At 49.5% G+C, this 19,143-nt stretch overlaps 1 pseudogene; it reads right to left on the bottom strand.

Annotated features, from left to right (window-relative positions):
* LOC140898086 (myosin-1B-like) overlaps positions 1 to 19,143 on the bottom strand; it is a 30,205-nt pseudogene that overhangs the window by 1,400 nt on the left and 9,662 nt on the right.

Genomic DNA, 19,143 nt, shown 5'->3' with positions numbered 1-19,143 from the left:
GCCCCCATTTCGTCCACATGAAAGGATTTGGGTGTCCTGAGGCCAAGGCAGCTTTGCAAATCTTTGCTCAGCAGATTGGCGGACTCTGTACTCACGGCCTCCTCAGCTTGTCTGTTGTAGGCTTTCACTTTCAGCTGCAGTTTGTCTACCAAGTCCTGGAGCTGGACAACTTTCTTCTTGTCTTCTTCAGACTGCGGGGAATGCAATAGCAATACGGTCCGGCTGGGGAGACCAGTGTCTGGGATGTGCCTGGGATGCAGCGCAGGTGCCACGGGAGCTGCTGTTCCCAGTGGTACCTGGTAAGTGATTTCCTTGAGCCTTCTTTCGTTTTTGCTTACCCCTTTAATGGACTCTATTCCTCGCTTCTGCTCAGCATCAAGCTCATTCTCCAGCTCCTGAACCTAAGCACAGTAAGACGGTGAAGAGAGCAAACAGCAAAGGAAAGAGCTGCATGTGCATAACGGCCCTGGGCCCTGATGGCCAAGGCGTGGGTAGAAGACACTTCTTGAGCCTGTGGATGGGCCAGGAGACTTGGTGACGCCAAGTGAATCCTCTGGCCGCTGCTCTGGGGCATGGGGGCCAATGGGGTCTGGCCCAATCACAGTTATGCAGTGCCACGCCTGCTTGCACCTTACAGCCAAAGACAGCGATGGGCCCTTGGCTCTACGGCAGCCGGGGAGGGCAGGGGAGGGGAGGGAGCGCGGGGCGAGGTGCTGGCAGGGAGAGCTCAGGCTGTATTTGCCTCTTGCACTCAGGCTTTGCCACCGCACTGCAGCCGAACAGGATACGTGTGTTCCAGTAGACGCCAGAAAAAAGCAAACGTCAAGCCCAGCCACTCCGGACGAGCAGCCCCCACCCAAGGGCCTGGACACATCCCCAGCAGAGACCTCCATGTCCTCATGCCCGCTTAAGATAGGATTCACATGAGCTCCCCCGAAGATCCATCTGTGCGGCTCTCAAGGGCCACCCCACCCCTCTGGGCATGCTGGAGCACCGAGCCCAAGATTAGGAGTCCCTAACACCAAGAGGGCCAGAGTTCACCCCAGAGGCCGAACAATTCAGCCCCTACCCACCCAAGCAGAGGCCTCTGTGAGGCCTGCCTCCACCACCTTAGCATAGCCATGATGGAGTGGCCATAGAAACCTCAAACCCGGTCCATCCCCTTCCTCAAACCCTGCCTGGCCCTGATCCCCAAATCCCCAAACCTTGGCTTTGGAGACAGTCTCCACGTTACTAGCCAGGTCGTCAGTCTCCATCTTCAGTTCACTCTTCTCCTTCTCCAGCTTCTGCTTGACGCGTTGCAGGTTGTCGATTTGCTCCCCAAGCTCTGCCGTGCTGTCCGCGTGCTTCTTCCGGAGGGTGGCGGCTGTGGCTTCGTGCTGCAGAGTGGCCTCCTCAAGGTCTTGGCGCATTTTCTGGAATTCTGCCTCACGCTTCTTGTTCATCTCAATCTGAACCGCTGTGACTCCACCAGCTTCTTCCAGACGCTCACTGATCTCCTCGAGTTCCCTGGAGAGATCAGCCCGCTGCTTCTCTGCTTTCGCCCGAGAGGCACGTTCAGCCTCTGTCTCCTCCTCCAGCTCCTCCATGCGGGCCTGTGAGGGTTAATTTGTGAAATCAATAGTTCTGAAGTTTGGAATTAGTATTAGGGGACAGCAGCACTTACACTTCCATTGTTGTAGGCACAAAGGATGAAGTTCATCCTTTAGGCCTCACCAGAAATTACACTGGCCTGTGGCCTCGGACAAACAATACGCATTCTGGAGCTGTGGCCGATTGAAGGCCTGATATTTCAAAAAGCTACATATCGGCGCTCTATAGATTTCATAGAATTTAGGGCTAGAAGGGATCATTAGATCATCCAGTCTCATCTCACATGTAACACAGGCCACTAAACTTCACCCAGATACTCCTATATTGAGTGCAATGACGTTAGTTAGACTAAAAGATTCCAGCAGTCAGTAGACTAAATTATTGTGTGCCACAGCCAAAGAATAGGAGAAACCAAGAAGCCACCAAGGCCTCAGGCCCCTGCAATGGCAGGAAGTTATATAATTAAAAAGCCAGCATTGCACCTTTGTAATGGGTTAAGAGATTTGACTCTATCTCTTGTAAATCTTGAGACATTTGTTGGATGCCAGACCCACAAGCAAAATGGCTGCCCTTCTATGGTCCAGGGTGTGGACAGGGCACAGGGAGGAGCAGCAGAGACCAGTGACTGGGGGGGTGGGGAGAGTGAGGAAGGGTGCAGGGGGATGGAAGGGACAGAGGGAGGCTAAAGAGGTTGCAGGGGGCAGCTGAGGGGGATGCATGGGGTGTGTGTGGGGGGGGAGGAGGGAGGCTTAGGGGCTGAGAAGGGTTACAGAGGGATGTGGGGGCAGGAAGAGGCAGCAAGGGGTGAAGGGGGATGTGGGGAGTGGGGGGGGGGCAGAAGGAGGATGAAGGGAGACATGGGGTGGAGGGGGCAGAGTGTGACTGATAGGGAAGGTGGGGCAGAGAGAGGCTGAGGGGTTTGCAGGGGACACGGCGGCAGAGGTTAGCTGTGAGAGGTGCAGGGATGTGTGTAGGCTGCGGAGGGGGGGTCTGCGAGGGGATGTGGGGGGCTGAACTGTGTGCAGGGTATGTTGGTCCAGAGGGAGGCTGAGGGGGGCAGGGGTGCTGGAACGATTTGTACAGTAGGGCTGCTGAGAGCCATTGAACCAAACTGTAAACCCTGTATATAATAGAAACCACCCCTCACACCCCCAATTTCAGCATCTATGGAGGGGGTGCAGGCGTGTGTGGGGGCCGAGGGGAGGCTGCGGGGCCAGGAGGGAGGCTGAGGGGGAACAGGTGTGTCTGGGGGCCAGGAGGGAGGCTGCAGGGGTGCTGGGGCCAGTGATCAGGTAGGACCTTGGCGAGTTAGCCTGCCAGTTCCCCCAGGCGGGGGCCGTGGAGGGGAAGGGAAAGTCTGTCATGGGGTTGCCACTTCCTACGCGGAGGGATGTAGTTCAGCCACCTCTGCGACAGGGAGCAGCTCAGTTGCTGCAGCTGCTGTGGTACAGACATGCCCAAGCAAGAAGCCATCGCAGGGCAGCCCAGGGCCAGCAGCTGTGATTGTCTCTCAGCTGCAGCCCCAGCCCCATGAACAGTGGATTTTCTGCTCAGGGGACCAGCACATGGGAAAAGGAGCGAGGCTGTTTTCGAGGAGGTGCCTCCTTGTGCAGGGGGAGCCAACTGTCGCCTCATCTAGGCAGGACTTGCAGCAGAAAGAGAAGGCAGGAGGGGCGTTTCCCAGCCTGACATGCCTAGTACCCTTGGATGCAGCAGGGTGAGACCAGACCGTGGGGTGGGACGGGTCAGGAGTGGGGCCGAGTTTCAGGACTTTCAGGACTTTCAAAGCTCACTACCTCTCCCGTGCTTCAAGAGTCAAGTGACTGCCATGTTGTCCCTGAAGGGCTTAAACTAGAAGACCAGAGTGACCATGGCCAAGGTGGGACTCTGAGGGAGTGTGTGTAAGGGTGCGTCTACACTGCGACGCGTAGCGTACATACCCCTGCCGTCCCTTGAGCATGGGTATAACAGCAGTGTAGAGGATGAGCCACGGCTTGGGCAAGTACAGACATGCCTGAAGCCACGGGCTCTGTACATGGCCGACAGGCTCTGTATTCACCCACGCCAGGCCTCCCCATCTGCACTGCTATTTGGAGCTGTGTGGTGTCCTGCTGCCCCCCTGCTGCAGGGAGAGACTTCTCCGGGGGAAAGGCTCCGGCAGGGGGAAGGCAGCAGGGAAAGGCTCTGGGAGGGGAGAGGCACAGGAGGGGAAAGGCTCTGGGAGAGGGGAGGAAGCCAGAAAAGGCTCTGGGAGCGGGGAGGCAGAGCAGGGAGAAGGTTCTGGGAGGGGGAAGGCAACAGGAAAAGGCTCTGGGAGGGGGGAGGCAGAGGAGGGGGAAGGCTCCGGGCAGGGGGATGCAGCAGGGAAAGGCTCCGAGATGGGGAAGGCAGCAGGGCCTTTCCCTGGTAGAGCCTTTCCTCGCTGCAGTGAAAGGTGGGGAGCTGCTGAAGCCTTTCCCCACTGTCTCTCCCTGCCAGAGCCTTTCACTGACATGTTTCAGAGGAACAGCCGTGTTAGTCTGTATTCGCAAAAAGAAAAGGAGGACTTGTGGCACCTTAGAGACTAACCAATTTATTTGAGCATGAGCTTTCGTGAGCTACAGCTCACTTCATCAGATGTTTACCGTGGAAACTGCAGCAGACTTTATATACACACAGAAATCATGAAACAATACCTCCTCCCACCCCACTGTCCTGCTGGTAATAGCTTATCTAAAGTGATCAACAGGTGGGCCATTTCCAGCACAAATCCAGGTTTTCTCACCCTCCACCCCCCCACACAAATTCACTCTCCTGCTGGTGCTAGCCCATCCAAAGTGACAACTCTTTACATAATCAAGTCGGGCTATTTCCTGCATAGATCAAGGTTTTCTCACATCCCCCCCACCCCCATACACACACAAACTCACTCTCCTGCTGGTAATAGCTCATCTAAACTGACCATTCTCCAGGTTTAAATCCAAGTTAAACCAGAACATCTGGGGGGGGGGGGTAGGAAAAAACAAGAGGAAACAGGCTACCTTGCATAATGACTTAGCCACTCCCAGTCTCTATTTAAGCCTAAATTAATAGTATCCAATTTGCAAATGAATTCCAATTCAGCAGTTTCTCGCTGGAGTCTGGATTTGAAGTTTTTTTGTTTTAAGATAGCGACCTTCATGTCTGTGATTGCGTGACCAGAGAGATTGAAGTGTTCTCCGACTGGTTTATGAATGTTATAATTCTTGACATCTGATTTGTGTCCATTTATTCTTTTACGTAGAGACTGTCCAGTTTGACCAATGTACATGGCAGAGGGGCATTGCTGGCACATGATGGCATAGATCACATTGGTGGATGTGCAGGTGAACGAGCCTCTGATAGTGTGGCTGATGTTATTAGGCCCTGTGATGGTGTCCCCTGAATAGATATGTGGGCACAATTGGCAACGGGCTTTGTTGCAAGGATAAGTTCCTGGGTTAGTGGTTCTGTTGTGTGGTATGTGGTTGTTGGTGAGTATTTGCTTCAGGTTGCGGGGCTGTCTGTAGGCAAGGACTGGCCTGTCTCCCAAGACTTGTGAGAGTGTTGGGTCATCCTTTAGGATAGGTTGTAGATCCTTAATAATGCGTTGGAGGGGTTTTAGTTGGGGGCTGAAGGTGACGGCTAGTGGCGTTCTGTTATTTTCTTTGTTAGGCCTGTCCTGTAGTAGGTAACTTCTGGGAACTCTTCTGGCTCTATCAATCTGTTTCTTTACTTCTGCAGGTGGGTATTGTAGTTGTAAGAAAGCTTGACAGAGATCTTGTAGGTGTTTGTCTCTGTCTGAGGGGTTGGAGCAAATGCGGTTGTATCGCAGAGCTTGGCTGTAGACGATGTGTAGACGATGTAGACATGTGTAGCTACACACCGCAGCGCGGTCACGGTCTGCTTTTCACTGCAGCAAGTAGCTACATGCACCCTACACGCAGCTCACTGTGGTGTGTAGTGTAGACATAGCCCACATGGCTGGGAGGCTCTGGAGGTCTGAGAGGCCGGTTTCAGGACCTGGGGCAGCTTGACTGCGCAGTCCCATGGCCCAAGGAGGTGCTCAGTGAAGATTTCTGAGCCTGGGCATGTGCACAAGAAGCCAGGGCTCATAACGTTAACAAATAATTGCTCTGGAAATAACTACAAAGACTCTGCTTTACTGGCTCTTCACTCTACTAAAGGTACTGATCTGCGAGTGACAGCTGAAAAGCTTTTCCCAATACCTGGTTCTTTTCTCCTTGCTACAGACTTCAGCTTTACTGGCTGCAGGCTTGTCTGGTAAGGCTGTGAACTGAGACCCTCTGAAGTATTTAGTACCTTTCTGCAAGGCTCTGGTGACACCTCATCTGGAATACGATGTGCAATTCTGGTCTTTTATGTGTAAGAAAGATTAATTCAAACTGGAACAGGTGCCGAGAAGGGCTACTAGGATGATCTGAGGCATGGAAAACCTACCTTATGAGAGGAGACTTAAGGAGCTTTGCTTGTTTAGCCTAACAAGACAAAGCCTGAGGGGAGATATGGTTGCTCTCTATAAATCCACCACAGGGATAAACGCCAGAGAGGGAGAGGAGTTATGTAAGTCAAGGGTCAATGCTGAAATGGATATGAACTGGCCATCAACAAGTTTAGGCTTGAAATTAGATGAAAGTTTCTAACCATCAGAGGAGGGAAGTTTTAGGACAGCCTGCCAAGGGCAGTAATGGGGGCAAAGAACCTAATTGGTTTCAAGACTGAGATTGATAAATTTCTGGAGGGGATGATGTGATGAGACTGCCTACAATGGCATATGGCCCATTGGCAGCTGCTGGTAGCAAATATCTCCCATGGCTGGAGATGGGACACTATCTCTAGGTTACTGAGTTACTACGGTGGCTCTGAGTTACTACCGTGAATTCTTTCAAAGATGTCTGGCTGGTGTGTATTGCTGACACACCCTAACTGAACGCCATATTTGTGGTCGGGAAGGAATTTTTCTGCAGGTCAGATTGGCAGAGATCCTGTGGGGTTTTCACCTTTCTCTGCAGCATGGGGCATGGGTCACTTGCTGATTTGAACTAGAGCAAATGGTGGATTCTCTATGACTTGAAGTCTTTAAATCATGATTTGAGGACTTCAGTAACTCAGCCAGAGGTTAGGGGGTCTATTACAGGAGTGGGTGGGTGAGGTTCAGCAGCCTGCAATGTGCAGGAGGTCAGACTAGATGATCACGATGGTCCCTTCTGGCCTTAAAGTCTGAGTCTATGAGTCTATAACAGTGACTAGACTCTGCCCAGACCTAGCAGGCTTGGAAGCACATGGGACCCAGTGATTGGGTACATTCGCGACAGACGGGTGACTGTACAGAGGGGGACTGGTCCACGTTGTGACTATTCTCAAGTCCACGTTCACAGCCTTCTCCCTGGCTCATGAAGATTCAGTCTCTGCTGTAGAGTCCCTCCCTGCCAGCTGATGAGGATCAGTCTCTGCCCCGTCCCTTCTCTAACGAGGTATCCCCTCCAGCACCTGTTGTAGGTTCTGCCCTAGCAGATGTGGGAGCAACTTGTGCTCTATCTCACATTTCACAGACCCCAGTGGGGAGTATGCTGTGTCTATGTGCCATGGCTGCAGGGGGGCTGGAACAATTTGTACAGTGGGGGTGCTGTGAGCCATTGAACCAAACTGTAAACCCTGTATAAGATGGAAGCCACTTCAAGCCAGGGGGTGTGGCAGCACCCTCTGCACCCCTAGTTCCAGCACCTATGCATGGCTGATGCCTCCAGGGGTTATTTGCTGCTGGGTGGGAGCATTTTATGCCCATTTTGTATTCACTTTGCTGAGGTGTAAGTGACAAGAGCAGGGGCAGAGCAGTGGGGAGTCTGGCCGCTAGTCTATGAGTGTTGTGAAGTAGGGAGGGAAGCAGGCAGGAAAGGGGCAGTTCATTACATTTGAAGGAGTGGAAGTTACTCACAGTCTGCACTTGGAGCTGCAGGTCATTTTTCTCTTGCATCAGGGTCACCATTTTCTCCTCCAGTTCTTTCCTTTTTGCCTCAGACTTAGCAAGCTCCTCCTTCGTTTTCTCAAACTCTTCCTTCATGTTGGCCATCTCCTTCTCAACTTCAGCACTCTTCAGCAAGGGCTGGATCTTGAAGTACAGCTTCATCCAGGGCCGGTGCTTGACGTTCATGAATGAGCAAATGTTGCATTGCAGAGTGTAGATGGATTCCCTGAAAATCCATTAAACTACAGCTTAAAGAATGCAGAGTATGGAGCCAATGGGACTTGGGTTAGGAATGAATTCCAGATATTAGAATGACAGTTTCTAAGTACCATCTAAACAGCTTTTGTGGGAGATTCATGTTGAAACCACTACATTACTGGGTGTAAACAAGATACTTCTAGTCCCCGTGGAGCTGCAATGATGGGCACTCTCTGAACAGAACACAAAGAAATGCTCTGGAACAGAAAAAACACTTCTGGACTATAACTTGTGGGGCCTTTAGAATGTGATTTCCCCAAATCTCAATGCTGCTCAGGCTAATGCTACTGAGAAGAACTGGCTGCAGCACTCCGCCTGCCCAGGGAATACAGGTTTAGAGAGGCAGTTGCCTGTTACCTTCTCTCACACATCTTCTTGAATTCTACACACATAAGATACCCTCTGCGCACAGCCTGCGTATGGGTGATGAGGCTCACAAGCTTCTCATCTCGTATCTCCTCCAGCAGACCCAGGAAACCACCCTTGAAGAATACCTGCAGCGTCATGGAGAGATACAGTATTAGTCTGGGGTCAAAGCGGGCATGCAGCCAACAGAGAAGACACAGGACATAGCAGCAAAGAAAGGATTCCCATGGCGTGAAGATCTGAAGAGCTGGAGGCATGCTGGATCCCCTTGACAGCCCTGAGTGTGCACTGACACCAGCACATGTCACTCAGTCGGAGCCTGCTCCCCATGTCACCTAGCCCTGCTGGCATGCTCTCAGAACAGCATGGGTCACTCAACGCCCTCCGTGATCTCATGACAAACTCAAATTATTAAAGCAAAGCCCTATGATAATGCCACATCTGGCTAGGGAGCTCAAGCTGACAGCCACTAATGAGCCATCAGGGTAGGGCTCTCGCGTCCCCCGGCAGCAAGGTGACTGGGAGCCGGCCAAGTAGTTTTCTCCGGCTCTGTTCAAAGCCAGCAATGACCATGGTAAGCAAAGGGGGAGAGGGGTGCTATTACTACAGCAATGCTCACGAATTCGTAACAGCCCTTTCTGTTCTATTGCTCACCCACACGCTACCCTTCTGCAGCCCAGCACGACAGCTGAGCAGTCACACAAAAACCTGGACTGCACATTGCCAGGGAAACATACAGCGGCGCCTTCCATAAGTGCTGTTAGCTGTAGTCGTGACTGCTCCCTGTGCCCCTCACCTGTCGTCCTCCCAGTGCAGATGCTGTCTGCATCCCAAGAAGCTGCTGATGAGAGTGTGTGGGGCTGGAATGTTCCATTTTCCAGGGTTTATTTTCAATCTTTGCAGTATATCAAAGCAATTACCATGGACCATGGGAGGCTCTTCCAAAAATCAAAGTGCCCTGTGGCCAAAGGCTCCTGCTCCTACCGCCTATGAGCTCTTGCAGGGAAAGCAAAGCAGGTTTTCTGCAAATTACCTAGGAGTCCAGTGTCACCTTAAAGACTAACAGATTTATTTCAGCATAAGTTTTGTGGGTATAAAGCTCATTTCTTCAGATGCAGGGAGTGAAAATGACAGATATAGCATAAATGTATATTGGCACATGAAGAGAAGGGAGTTACCTTACAAGTGGAGAACCAATGTTGGAGGCCAATTTAATCAGGGTGGATGTAGTCCACTCCCAATAATTAAGCTACCCCTCTGAAATTGACTAGGGTTTCTCTCGCCCATTAAAAGGCATTGTTCCTCATGAGTCTGGGACATCCAAGCCATGGAGCCTGCGTGTCAGGTGTGTCGCTGCTTTCCTGCGCACCAGCTCAGACACAGTGAAGGAGAGAGGATGCCGTGAAGGGAGAAACAAGTCTACCCAGAAAGGCATGTTTGGGCTCAGTGCAGGCACCGGGCACCACATCTAACATGGGCACAACCAGCATGGCTCTGTTGTGGCAATATGGCATTGCTGTTAGCAGCAGAGTTCGGAGACCAGCTGCACGCGCAGCCCTCCAGGTGGCTGCTTTCTGCTTTTGCTCTCACCCCTACTGGATTTTGTTTCCTCTTTTGATGGTGAACTTGAGTTTCCTTTTCTATGAACATTTGTAGAACTGGACTTCCTACCTTAACGTTTATAAGAAATGAATACAAGAGGGGTGTGAAAATAGCAAATCAAATCCCAGGCTCCAGTTCGGTGCAGTATTCATGAATTTTCCCCACTGTTTATTGTCATGTGTCACGCTGCCCCTCCCCAGGTGGAGGTACATGCTCACCTCTACATATGAGCATTACCTTACAGTGGCCAAATCTGTACTGACTGTGATCGACATCAATGGAGGAGAGAGGCTTTTCTGAAGCATTCTTATTGTCAATGGACTGGCCTTCGGGGATGGCTGAGGCATTCAGGATTTTGTATCTGTGGGGAAAGAAGCAGCAGGTTTTAGACAGGGTCAGGAGGACACTAATAATAAGCAGGACATTGCAGAGCGACAGGAAGGTGCGCTGCTTGGAGGTCATTGAATACGCTGTCTAACATCAAGAGGGCTTTGATTATGCAAACTGTGGGTGAACTGAACATTATGACAGGGACCACATATAACTCACTCATTCTCCACTGGAATTTGCTGGCTGTGTTATTATGTGGGTCATTAGCACCAGCAGTTAGGATGGACACAGTGAGAACTGTCCAGTCCTTTCTTTTTCAGCCTGTTACATAAACCAGAACAAGGGGACACTCGATGACTTTAAAAGGGAAGTAAATGTAAAAGCACTAAAGGAAAATACTTCTTTCCAGAATGAATACATAGCTTGCGGAACTCTCGCCCACAAAGTGATTCAGGGAAATACTGTGGCTTGGATAAAAAATGGCCTGTATAATTGTCTGACTGCTGTTAATAGTCTGTGCATTCTGCAAGATAACAGCTGGATTGGGGTAGTCCTGTCTCATGCCTAAGGGCAGGTTGCTCCTCTGCAGGGATTTTGAGGGATTTCCCGCACATACAGCATTACTCCATTATCTATGGAATCTTTGCATACTTGGATTGACTTGCCTATTTTAATTGCTAACAAAACCAAAGAAAGTGCTTGCCTTGAAGTGCAGTTTAGGTGTCCCACTAGATCCCAACTGCATTTAAGTAGCCAATTGGCTACTGGAACAAAGTTTTCTCTGCGGTTGGCATGGAAACCGTGACTTGCTGGATCACACATCAGGGGCAGAGGACAGGGCATTTTCAGAGGCAGAGCCCTTGGCACTACAATTCACTTGTACCAGCACTACAATTCACTTGTACCACAGGGCCCAAGTCTGCTGCTGTCAGCGCATGCAGCAAGAGTCATCTCTTTGCAGAAGCTTTGGCTGCAGGGGTGGGCTTGGCTGAGTTTCTTATGCTGGGTTATGGTTTGATTCTGGCCAGCTGTTACTGTGCTATGTAATGCGTGTGTATTTTTGCATACACACTCAGAGATGTTTGATAAGAGCTATTTATACATCAAATTAATGTATAAATTAAGCCTTTTTTTCACCTTCCTTTGAAGCATCAGTAACTGGCCATTTCTGCTTGGATGGACCAATAATCTGATCTAGTCTGACAGGAGATGGGATACTAGACGAGGGAGAGTCTGAAGCGGTATGACAGATCCTATTTACCTCTCATCCCAAATGGGAGCGGTCTCTAGACACAGCAGTAATAGAAATAATCTAAGGCTAAAACCAAATAAGGATAAAAACTTGTCTGTTTTGTTCACCCGTTACATCCTGTCTGACATGTACATTGTCACTCCCTGGGGCAGGGACTGTCAGCTGTGTTGGGCCCTACCCCAATGGGCCCTGATCCTCGATTGGGTTATAGGCACTGCCATACTGTCACTCATAGTAATAATTAAAGACACACCTTTGTTTAAAGGCAGCGTATAGGATTCTGCTTGGGAACCCCTTCCTACAAATCCGGATGCCTTCCATCACACTGCTACACCGCAGCTGGTTCATCACCAGGTGATGGTCCATTATACCTTAAACAAGATAAAACAGCAATGACTGTCAACACGTGCACACAGGCGCTTCTCATTCCAAAGGATCCCAAACTGATCAGCACTCAGAAATCTCTCCTTCTACTGAAATGCAGCCACCTCAAAGGCAAAAGACAGCAGCTGTCTAACCATGAGACTGCACAATGCCTAGGACAGGAAGCGAAGATGAAGGGAGGATCACACTGAAGCTGCAGAGGAAAGTTTGAGTAGCAACTGCTCAAAGTGCGAGTTGTACAGGACATTAGGGCTGGCACAACCCCCCCTTGCAAAGAGTGGCTGGGAATCTCCATTGGCTGCAAATTAATGGGGACGGAGTTCATCTCAAAGATAGCAGAACCAGGCCTAGCCTAGAAACTGCCCTAAGAGGCCAGCTGAGATCTCCCTACCTACCATTGGGGTATCCCCATTTGGTGTGCAGAGCTGGCTCAGTGCCTTAACGTACAGGGTGTGTCAGGAATAAGGGTTGTGTGGGGAAGGGGGCATGACTGGGGTACACTGTGCCTTGGGAATCCTCCACAGAGTGGAAGGGCCTGTGGGGGCCATGGCAGCCAGTGTGAATGTGTAAGATTTGGTCACTAGTGGAGTGTGACAATATGTGATCTCTGGTCAGTTTATTAGCATGTGTGTAGGTTCTTTTATTGTTTTTAATATATTTTCTCTGTAATGCTTTTATCTCAAGAATAAATGTGCTTTCTTAGACAGAGCTGGGTGGTAACTTAACTGTGGCAATTACCCTGTTTGTAGCCTTCAAAGAGAAAGCAAAGCGGAGCAGGCTGGCTTAGGCAGTCTGACTTTGTTGGGGAGGTCACAGTATAGAGAGGGAGCTAAGCAGCCTGGAAATACCCGGTCAGTAGGGTCTGCCCAGGAGATGTGAAGGCTGGAGATCTGAAAGCCTAGATTGGATCCCTTGCTGGACCACAGAGGGGGAATACAGTTGTCATTGCCCTGTACGGTGACATACTCAACCCACTCCCCTATCCCACACATATGCATCCTGCTCACTCCTGGCCAGATACCCCTCCGTATATACGCACCCCTTCTGGTACACTGCTCCAGCCCCTGGCACCTCATAGAATATAAGGGTTGGAAGGGACCTCAGGTGGTCATCTAGTCCAACCCCCTGCTCAAAGCAGGACCAATCCCCAACTAAATCATCCCAGCCAGGGCTTTGTCAAGCCTGACCTTAAAAATATCTAAGGAAGGAGATTCCACCACCTCCCTAGGTAACGCATTCCAGTGCTTCACCACCCTCCTAGTGAAAAAGTTTTTCCTAATATCCAACCTAAACCTCCCCCACTGCAACGTGAGACCATTACTCCTTGTTCTGTCATCAGCTACCACTGAGAACAGTCTAGAGCCATCCTCTTTGGAACCCCCTTTCAGATAGTTGAAAGCAGCTATCAAATCCCCCCTCATTCTTCTCTTCCGCAGACTAAACAATCCCAGTTCCCTCAGCCTCTCCTCATAAGTCATGTGTTCCAGACCCCTAATCATTTTTGTTGCCCTTCACTGGACTCTCTCCAATTTTTCCACATCCTTCTTGTAGTATGGGGCCCAAAACTGGACACAGTACTCCAGATGAGGCCTCACCAATGTCAAATAGAGGTGAACGATCACGTCCCTCGATCTGCTGGCAATGCCCCTACATATACATCCCAAAATGCCATTGGCCTTCTTGGCAACAAGGGCACACTGTTGACTCATATCCAGCTTCTCGTCCACTGTAACCCCTAGGTCCTTTTCTGCAGAACTGCTGCCAAGCCATTTTGTTCCTAGTCTGTAGCGGTGCATGGGATTCTTCTGTCCTAAGTGCAGGACTCTGCACTTGTCCTTGTTGAACGTCATTGATTTCTTTTGGCCCAATCCTCTAATTTGTCTAGGGCCCTCTGTATCCTATCCCTACCCTCCAGCATATCTATCTCTCCTCCCAGGTTAGTGTCATCTGCAAACTTGCTGAGGGTGCGATCCACACCATCCTCCAGATCATTTATGAAGATATGGAACAAAACCGGCCCGAGGACCAACCCTTGGGGCACTCCACTTGATACCGGCTGCCAACTAGACATGGAGCCATTGATCACTACCTGTTGAGCCCGACAATCTAGCCAACTTTCTATGCACCTTATAGTCCATCCATCCAGCCCATACTTCTTTAACTTGCTGGCAAGAATACTGTGGGAGACCGTGTCAAAAGCTTTGCTAAAGTCAAGGAACAACACGTCCACCACTTTCCCCTCATCCACAGAGCCAGTTATCTCATCATAGAAGGCAATTAGATTAGTCAGGCATGACTTGCCCTTGGTGAATCCATGCTGACTGTTCCTGATCACTTTCCTCTCGTCTAAGTGCTTCAGAATTGATTCCTTGAGGACATGCTCCATGATTTTTCCAGGGACTGAGGTGAGGCTGACTGGCCTGTAGTTCCCAGGATCCTCCTTTTTCTCTTTTTTAAAGATGGAAGGAAAGGGATAATCCTGTCCCTAAGGCTCAATTGGAGACCAACTGCAGCATTCAGCCACATTTTCCTCCTTTTGATTCCATTCCACAGCCACTCACACAGGTTCTGCACATGTGACTGTTCCCAGGGAGCTAATTTGTGGCCTAGAGATGAGCTTAATTTAAATCAAGAAACCAAATGTGTTGCATGCCTAAATGGAATTTGTTTCAGGTGAAAGCCAAAGCCCATTAAAAGATGAAACTCACTGACCAGGGAACAGAAACAGCATGTGACTTCCATAACCAGAGTTTTCAAGTAATCCCAGATTGGAATGTGTTTGAGAAAGCGACCCACCAAACAGTTCTAAATGGTAGGAATGGTAAAAATTTGGAGGGAGCTGTAAACGAATGTTAAGCTGTATTGTAATGTTCAGCCACTGGGTGGAGCCTGTATAACATACTTAATTTCATTGTTTGCTGCATTGTTGTAGCCATGTTGGGCCCAGGACATTAGAGAAACAAAGTGTGTGAGGTCCTATCTTTTGTTGGACCAACTTCTGCTAGTGAAAGAGACTAGCTTTCAGGCTACCACAGAGCTCTGCTTCAGGACCATGTAAGCTCAAAAGCTTGTTTCTTTCACCAACAGAAGTCGGTCCATGTCATAAATATAAAGGGAAGGGTAAACACCTTTAAATCCCTCCTGGCCAGAGGAAAAACCCTTTCACCTCTAAAGGGTTAAGAAGCTAAGACAACCTTGCTGGCACCTGACCAAAATGACCAATGAGGAGACAAGATAGTTTCAAAGCTGGAGGGGCGGGGGAAACAAAGGGCTCTCTCTGTCTGTTTGTTGCTTTTGCTGGGACCAGAGCAGGAATGCAGGTCAGAACTCCTGTAAAAAGTCAGTAAGCAATCTAGTTAGATATACGTTATACTCTATTTTAGATATATGTTAGATTCTGTTTTGTTTTGTTTGTTTTGTTAGATTCTGTTTTGTGCTGGAAATAGCCCACCTTGATTACCATGCACATTGTAGGGAGAGTGGTCACTTTGGATGAGCTATTACCAGCAGGAGAGTGAGTTTGTGTGTGTATGGTGGTGGGGGGGTGAGAAAACCTGGATTTGTGCTGGAAATGGCCAACTTGATTATGATGCACATTGTAGGGAGAGTGGTCACTTTGGATAAGCTATTACCAGCAGGAGAGTGAGTTTGTGTGTGTGATTTTTGGAGGGGGGTGAGGGGGTGAGAGAACCTGGATTTGTGCAGGAAATGGCCCACCTTGATTATCATACACATTGTGAAGAGAGTGGTCACTTTGGATGGGCTATTACCAGCAGGAGAGTGAGTTTGTGTTGGGGAGGCGGAGGGTGAGAAAACCTGGATTTGTGCTGGAAATGGCCCAACTTGATGATCACTTTAGATAAGCTATTACCAGCAGGACAGTGGGGCGGGAGGAGGTATTGTTTCATGGTCTCTGTGTGTATATAATGTCTTCTGCAGTTTCCACGGTATGCATCCGATGAAGTGAGCTGTAGCTCATGAAAGCTCATGCTCAAATAAATTGGTTAGTCTCTAAGGTGCCACAAGTACTCCTTTTCTTTTTGCAAATACAGACTGACATAGCTGTTACTCTGAAACCTGTTTTGTTTAAATGGCTGATAAAATAAGTTGTGCTGAATGGAATGTATATTTCCGTTTTTGTGTCTTTTTGTAACTTAAGGTTTAGCCTAGAGGGATTCTCTATGTTTTGAATCTGATTACCCTGTAAGGTATTTACCATCCTGATTTTACAGAGGGGATTCTTTTACTTTAATTAAAATTCTTCTTTTCAGAACCTGATTGCTTTTTCCTTGTTCTTAAGATCCAAGGGTTTGGGTCTGTATTCACCTATGCAAATTGTTATGATTTTTATCAAGCCTTCCCCAGGAAAGGGGGTGTAAGGCTTGGGAGGATTTGGGGGAGAAAGATGTTTCCAAGTGGGCTCTTTCCCTATTATATTTGTTAGACGCTCGGTGGTGGCAGCAAAAGGTAAAATAGTTTGTACCTTGGGGAAGTTTTAACCTAAGCTGGTAAAAATAAGCTTAGGGGGTTTTTCATGCAGGTCCCCACATCTGTACCCTAGAGTTCAGAGTGGGGAAAGAACCTTGACAGTCCATTACAATGATAGTACCTCACCCACCTTGTCGTTCTAATATCTCACAGCAGCCATTCAAGGCGGTGCATTAAAATGTCTTATACCGACCATACCTCTGGTATATCTCTCTGGGAAGGAAGCCGTGTAACCAGTCCATATCTTGGACAAGAAACTGACCTCCTAGTAGCAGCCCTGCAACCTACCATGAACAAGGTGTCCATAACAAGTCCTGATCCCATTGACTGCCCTGGGACCTGACCTATTGGCAGCCCTAGGACCTGACTTTCACCCTCTGTCCATAGAACAGGAAGCAGGGACAGCACCAATATGCTTCTCTCCCATGCATCAGCCACATCCTGGAGAGGCCACGGCTAGGTGAGAGGAAAGGTATTCCCCATGGCCCCTGCTGACAGCAGGTGGGGAACATTGCTGCGAACATTCCCCCAGAGTATGTCAACCCAGGTGCCGCACTGCCTGACAGCTCTACCTTCTGTGCCATCCAGTTCTGCCTGCTCCTCTCGTTGCTTCTGTTTGAACTTTAAGTTCCCATAGTGCATGACTGCCCCTATCATCTTGTAGATTCCCACCTTCTCCTCAGGGTTGAAGCCCAGGATTTCAATGGCACTCTGTGTAGAGGAACCAGGACCGTCAAACAGCACAAGGGTTCAAATAGACAGTTGCACAGTAAACCACTTGGGGCAGGGCTTTGACAGGAAAATGGGCCTTACCCTAGGTTGGGTTCCCTGCACACAACCACCCTCAGCATCTTGCTTGGCCAATGCCTGTCCTGGTGCTTGCCAGGAGCTGGGAGGGAGGGAGTGCGGCAAGCCTAAAAATATCTTTTGTTTTAATTCCAATTCTCCTTGTGGTCAGGTGAAAGTAGCCCGAGCTCCTTACACTTCTGCCCTGTCAAGAGACAGCAGGGACTACTGTCAATCAGCAGTAAGGGCGAGATATAATTTTCTGACTGCAATGATCATTAGATGCCACTGGGGGGCGAAAAAGACCACGTCCGGGGCTCTTCGCAGCCAGGTTTTCCCGGGTAATACAGCAGTACTTCAGAGTTACGAACACCAGTGTTATGAACACCAGAGTTACGAACTGACCAGGCAACTGCATACCGCATTTGCAATGGGAAGTAAACAATCAGGCAGCAGCAGAGACACACACGCACAAAACGCAAATACAGAACAATCCTCTGTTAAACGTAAACTACTAAAAAAAAGGGAAAGTAGCATTTTTCTTCTGCATAGTAAAGTTTCAAAGCCGTATTAAGTCTGTGCTCAGTTGTAAACGTATGGAAGAGCCACCGTAATGTTTTGTTCAGGGTTACGAACATTTCAGAGTTATGAAGAACCTGCATTCCGGAGGTGTTCGTAACTCTGAGATTCCACTGCATCTGAAATAGCATCTTAAGCAGTAAGGCAGCAATGTATGGGACCCTGGCAGCCCTTCCCCTCCATGAATCAGAGACCCAACATCACAGCCCTCCCCTTCCTGTGTCCCTGCCAGGTGCAGCAGTACTGCAGACTGCACTGTGGATGGAGCAGATGCAAGCTGCCCATTGGGGCAAGGACCATCTGCTCTGCATTTCTACAGCACCTAGCACAGGGAGATCCTGGTCAGGACAGGGCTCTGAGGTGCTTTGGTAATACAAATCACAATTACTGGCAGCGCAGGAAGGGGATGGATCTGCACCTGCATTCTGCTAGTGCTGTTATTGCCTTTCAGACCATGCAGCTCCATCCCGTTCAGGTTACAGAAAGCCTCTCTTCCACGTGTTGCTGAGGGTCCTGTGTGTGACTGCAAAGCGGGTGTGTGGGAGATAGGGAACCGGAAGGCTGGGTGGCACCATTTCCCAGGACCTAGCAGCCCCTGCAGTTTTGGGCCCGCTCTCACTTCTCCAATCCATCAGTCTCATGCACCGTATAAAATGTCTGTTAGTCAAACTCCTCCCTCGACTCAGGGGCCGTGCGGAGCTGTGATGCAAACCAAGGGCTTGTGCACATGCTATGTCAGGGGTGTCTTAACCCATGGGTAAGGCACTTACTTAGGATGTGGAATACCAGTGTTCAAACCCTAACTCTAAAGCAGCAACTGGAGCTCAGCTTTCCCCACTGGGAGCACCTACTCAGAAGACCATAGGCTATGGTCCTCTCCGTCTCACCTCCTGCAGGTGTTCCACTTTGTACAAGTACAGAAATATTCATTGCTCTAGATGTGAGTGAGCATGACTCTATAGCCTGGTGACTGAGGCACTACGATAGCCCAGATCAGATCTGCCTGGAAGTTAGGAGACATGTGGATCCTGACCTGAGCTTTGCAGCTTGGGTCCATGTGTCATATTAACAGGTGCTGGGCCTTGGACAAAAGTTTGGTGAGCAAGATACGTTTTCGGATAAAACTGGAGGCCAAACAGCGAATGAGTAACCATGTGTCCAGGCTGAAAAGGGTTTTGTCCTCTGAGCTGGTTGGGCAGCAGATCTATGGCACATCAGTGCAGCAGAAAGGGGACAAAACCCTGGTAGTCCAGCACATGAACCAGGAGAAGGGTTTAGGAGTTATTAGGAAAAATCCCTTTGAAACCATCTTCCCACAACACAAATGCAGTAATGAAGTCACACAGAGTATGAGATTGGATTGCAAAGGGGCAGAACCAAAGATTACACTGCTATTGGGCCAAATCCATTCCTCGTGTGACTTTGTGGTGCTCGCTGGCTTTCTGCAAGGGATAGCTCTGACCCCATGCAATGCCAAAGGGCTTGCTAGACCCTGTTGCTTCCTATCTGTGCATGAGCTGAT

This window comes from Lepidochelys kempii, chromosome 14 (genome assembly GCF_965140285.1).
Source record: "Lepidochelys kempii isolate rLepKem1 chromosome 14, rLepKem1.hap1, whole genome shotgun sequence".
Lineage (NCBI taxonomy): Eukaryota > Metazoa > Chordata > Testudines > Cheloniidae > Lepidochelys > Lepidochelys kempii.
The sequence above is the reverse complement of the archived record's forward strand: the minus strand, read 5'-3'. Positions and strand labels throughout refer to the sequence as shown.